Below are 6,000 nucleotides of genomic sequence, written 5' to 3' on the forward strand. Positions count from 1 at the left end.
TTATATTTACAACCCGGCATCTATGGCCATCCATAGATGCCGGGTTGTAAATATATTTTTGGATCAATAAAAAAAAAAAATAACTTCTCGAACTCTCAAAGATTAGTATATCGATGTTTAAAGTTTATTTAACTGTAAATTAATAATAGTATCAAATTCAAACAAAATGTACAGGGTTTTCCCTGGATACATTTGGAGATTGTTTTCATGCAATGGAATCGAAAACATATATTATTATGCGTCCTGTTATTGTAAATGCGAGATTTTGAAGGGCTTCTGTGGTATTAATATTTATTTTAGAACTTTTTAAATTGTTATTTTAATAAAAATAAGACTTTTAAATTAATTCCACAAAAATGTATTTTCTAAAATGTAACACCAACTGTCAATGTTCAGACTTTAATATATTCTTATCATTAAAGTGTCAGTTGAATTTTGATTATTTTTGTCATTCCATACCCCAGTGCTAATAAGTTACCATTACGAAATATTAAAATAATAATAATAGAAAATTGTTTGAACATCAGAAATATTTGATACCTAATAACTAATTTAAACTCTTTTATGATAAAAGGTTATAAAAATAGAATCATAGAAATTGGTCATTTTTATTTAATTTTAATTAATATATAAAAAAAAATTGTTAAATTAATAAGTTATTTTCCATTTTTATAATTTTATAGAAGACTGAAAATTAATTCATTTAATTTAAATTTATATAATAAAATCCTTAAGTATTTTTAATATTTTAATAAAGTATAATTTTGTTATGTTATTTAATTAGTAGATATGGTCTTTTCATTGTCCTTAATTTACTAGACCAAGTAACTAAATTGAGTAACTAAATTGTATTCATAGTACCTACATGAAATAATGTACAAATATTTTATGAGTTTTGAAATAGCTATTTTGGTAATTAATACTTTTAACATATAAATATTTTTTTTATTATTAACTTCCCCCCCCCCTCGTTATGTAGAATTTTTTTAGAAAATTTTTTTTTGACTTGAAGGGCCCAAAAAAATTGTGCATTTAGCTCTAATTTTATTAAATCAGGCCCTGGTGAAAACGGATTAAAAACAGATCATGGGTTAATAAAATATTTTTGGATAATAATTAAAGAGATGATAATATAGTTCATATGAATTTAAGTGTATTAAGTGCTATTATTAGGAGCAAAATTAACGAGTATTGATAGACTAATAAAGTCTATTATAGTGTTATGTATGTAGGTAATAATTGCAATGAGTGCATTATTAATGCATATATTTTATACTTCAATATTGTAATGTAATAATACAAACTAATGTAAAATACAAATGTAGCAGTATTTGTACAAACGAGACAAATCGAGTAGTAGTATATGTACCTTGCATTTTCTACGCATTATGTATAAACATAAAAACGATAAACATATAAGATCAATTCATTATATTAGTAATGGCAACATAATATGATAAGGCTGATTTTTTAATATGTAATACTTAATCATTAAAATATAATTTATGGTTATGCACTTCTGCCTAATATCAATTTTTTGAATTAAGGTGAATTAGTACTTTATTTATAACAAATGAGGAGTAATTAAAAATTGAATATTCACGATCATCCAGTGGAAGTAATTCCCGTAAATTTTGTATAAGCAACCAAATATTAATAATAATAACAGCCTCGCTACTAGAATGAGACTAGAATCTAGATAATAATAATATGTATACGCTCATAGGCGTTATTTTGAGAAAAAAATAAAACAAAATTTAATACATTAATATTTTAGTAAGTACATACAATGTAATTTAATTGTCATAAATATTAAAGAAAAAATTCGTGGGGGGATATATGTCCCCCTCAATTTCCCTCATCCGTCTACCCCAGTTTGACCGCCACTGATTGCAATTGGTGACAGTCAATAACATCGTTAACGACAGGTGATAATGGTTGAATAATAAATGATAGGCAAGTAATATTTGTTGTATTTATTTAGTATTATTTTAACATATAAATGTTCAAGATTTATATATTTATTTAATTACAAATAGACGTAAGCCCGAGTTACAAAAATGGTATATTATAACAATTGACATCATGAATGCAATATAATAACGAATAAAAACTTAAATATTAACATGAAATAACTAATGATGAATCATCATTGGCTAACTACATCATAGGGTCGTTTTTTAAATAATTTATCATGGGAAGCCATTGTGTCAGTCTCCTCTTAGCTTTTTTGACTTTGTTTGATAAAACGTATTCTACCACTAGAGCGCAGTCTACATACCTCGATAGGCAGTATTATTAAATAACTTGCTATGTTTTTTTACTGGATTATAAATAAGTATATTTTAGAAGATAGAATGGCTTCTCGTGATTCCTATTACTTGCACCACTTTTCGTGGCAGAAAATTCTAGATTCTATTACAATATGTGAGTAATTTTTCTTAAGATATAGTCTAAAAAATTGTATTATTGGTACGAATCTCCAATTACTTATGGTTGATTTATTCTGGCTTTTCAACGTTTGTAATGTTTGAATTACTCTATACTCTATCGTCTCTATCGTTAAGCATGGACGTAACGTAGATTTAATAGTTACATGGGCTAGAGTCTTAGAAAACCAAAGTTAAAAATAATTTGAATGCTAATTGAGGCCAAAAAGTAAAACCTTGTTGGGGGCTAAATAGTTACGCCGATGTCGTTAAGTTAGTTGAGTCATGTTAGGTAGGTATAAAGAATTATGAAAAAAAGTGGCCAAGAAAATAGTTTGTTATATTATACTTATATCGAGAATTCGTTACATCGATATTGTATTTTATATCACAATATTTTCAAGGGAATATCAGTTTCGTCTGTTATTTCGCGAGTTGAACCATTAAACTTATGAACTCATTTTGCAAGTCCAATATGAGTATATTTGAAATTTTAGTAATAGTCTGGCATTTTTTTGGATCCTGCGATAACATTGAGAACAACTGTATAAAATAGTCGATGTTACTGTATACATTATTTATTTACTGTTTATTATATGCGATTACCTGGGCGGCTGGGCCCAGGGTTAACTGATTCCGGATTCGTTATAGAATATAAATAGAGTTTGAGCTCCAAAAACGATTAACCCTATTTTATTTAATACTTTATTGTGATTAAACGTATTGTATAAAAGACATATTTAAAATAATTTTAGAACCCAATCATAGACTCACAGTTTAAAAAGGAACGAGAAAAGAAAACAGAGTGGGATGTTTAGATGGTTTTTATGAAATTGAGTGACAAAAGGATAAATATTGGTGACAGTTCTTCTTATGATGACTAGGGCTCAGAAGTTGATTACCTTAAAAACATTACAAAATGACTTAAAAAATTATGAATATTTGTTTTAAATTAATAAAAAATATATTTTTTTCGTAATTGTACTCTATTTTACTACAAAATTCTATTTACATTTATCAAAGCTTACAAATTACTCAGAATATGACATAAAAATAACAAAAAATATCCTTAAAAACTAAATAAAATTTTTTTTTGACATTTCAAAAATATTACAAAATAATAATAATATTTAGGTATATGATATTTACTACAACACGACAACGACGACTGTAATCGGTGAGGTAAAATCAGATTGGTACTAATTGCTAATCTTAGTCCGTGTTAATTTCAATGTTCTAAGTAAGTTATTGTCATAATGATAAGTGAACTAATGTGAAATCAGTAAAAACGACTATAAATTTGAGAAAATGACTTAAAAATATTAAAAAATGACTTAAAAAGTAATAAACACCAAAAAAATGCAAAATAATTCAAAATAAAAATTAGTTGTCCAGATTCACATTTGTAGCCAGGAGAGCATCGTCTAAAAAGTTCCAAAAAAAAATAAATGCAAAATGCATCAACTTCCGAGCCCTACTTATGACTAATGATGAGAAAATTTATATGCTGGGACGCTGGGTAAGGTTTTAATTTTATTAAGTTTTTGAGATGACGTGTTGTTGCATATTTAAAAAAAATAATATTTTTACAATAAGACTTTCCTAGCTTGCGTTATCTTTAACTATAGGAATGCTAAAATACCATGACGTTTTATTTACATGTCTAATCTTACTAATAATGATAAAGAGTTTGGAGCTTTTAAAAATATTAAACCTCAAAAATGAATACAATATTTTGCATGACGCCATTAAGAGTATTACATTGTGTACAATTACAATTGTGAACATTTGTTATTATTCTTAAGGTTTTATTTATTTATTTTTTAATATTTTAAATTTATTAAAGTGGGTTTGTGCACATTTACCCTAAAAAATAGTATGGGCATATGTAAGCAGAGGGTGGGTAATAGGTAATTGTTTATAAATAAGTAAGGAATATTTTTTCAGTATTGTATATTTTCTAGTTCCTGTTAATGGCTGTTATAAATTTGGAAACGGAATCGCTAAGCGTTGATAAGTTTTTTGAAATTGAATTGACAAATGCGGCCACCAAGTTAAATCTTTTGTCTAACATTACTCCAAGATACTTGACGGTTGGTTTCCAAGGGATATTTATCCCTAATTACATTGTTGAAAATTTGAAATTTAACAAGAGTGGAGTATACTTTGATGTTGAGTGGTAGATTGAACAACACTAAACATGAATATACTTTTTAAAGGATTTATTAATACCTATTTTCAATTATTGCATTTTTATAGACTAATGTAATAGGAATATTGCTTACACTAAATAAACAAATTTGGGAATAAAACAGAAACCCTTTGAATTAAAATGATGATATTTAGTAAAATAATTTTATATTTTTAAACATTGTTTACCACTGAGCGGATACGAAAATGCCTCAAGAACTACGAAAATGTGTTGCCTGCAGTTTGGATTATGATGTATAATTTAATCCTCTTTGCCTCCTATTTATCGCAGATTTGTCGAGAACGGAAAGTTGTCGTTTTATCGACTTTGTGTAAGCCTGTCATTAGGCACCTAATACCTATGTAGCAGTTTTAAAGTCCAGGAATGAAATTTGGTTTAGCTTTTAGAACAAAAATTAAATAAACTTAATTATAACTGCGTTTTGTAGGTAATTGTTTTTGGAATATTTTATTTGTCTTGGTAATTCTATTGCCTTAGGTTAAAAAAAGTTTAATATAGTCGTGAATGTAGGTACTCTATGACTTCGTATATTTGTAACTTTTTAAGTATTTATAATATTATTTTTATTGATTTAAAAAAAGAATAACCAATGCAAATTATTAAGTGCTTTGAATATTTTTTGTGTTTTTATAAATGAATCAAAGTTCTCTTTAAATTTGAAATTAGTGCAATAATTCAGATACATACCTTCCTAGTACACTCATGTGTGAGTGTAACATACTAGCATATTTCATATTTATCATTTCTACGTAAAGGTTAAATAGACATAATAATTAGAAGAAATAGAGTATTTCACTTTCACTAAACACCACTATATAATATATGTATAATAAATCTTTGTATAAATAATGATAAAATAATACCTATATAATGTTAATTTAATTTAATTTTTTTTTTTATTAGGTATTTATATTTTCTGATCTAATAATTTTAAAATATAAGTACCTGTATACCTATAAATATAATAATTCAAATATATAAAATAGTTTGGATTAAAAATTAAATTAATAGTTTAAATTTTTTTCAGTCAAAAAAACACCTTTGGAGTTTGATGGAAAAAAGTTTTAAGAGGCTGAATCGGAGTAATTCATATGTGTCCTCGCCAATATTATAGTAAATCTTCAGTATATTATCTTGAATCATAATTATTGTTATTTATTTTTAAATATATAATAATATGTTAAATTTGTATTCTATTATTATTTAAACTATAGGATTTGATATATTTATGATTTATTTTTATATTTAAATAAAAACTGTATAAATTTGAAGTAGAATAATATAAACTTATAATTAGGGCTGGGATTTTAATGCCCTAAAAAATCTCAAAAAATGCCCTTAAAAAAATGCAAAAATGAC

This window comes from Rhopalosiphum padi, chromosome 2 (genome assembly GCF_020882245.1).
Source record: "Rhopalosiphum padi isolate XX-2018 chromosome 2, ASM2088224v1, whole genome shotgun sequence".
NCBI classification, from domain to species: domain Eukaryota; kingdom Metazoa; phylum Arthropoda; class Insecta; order Hemiptera; family Aphididae; genus Rhopalosiphum; species Rhopalosiphum padi.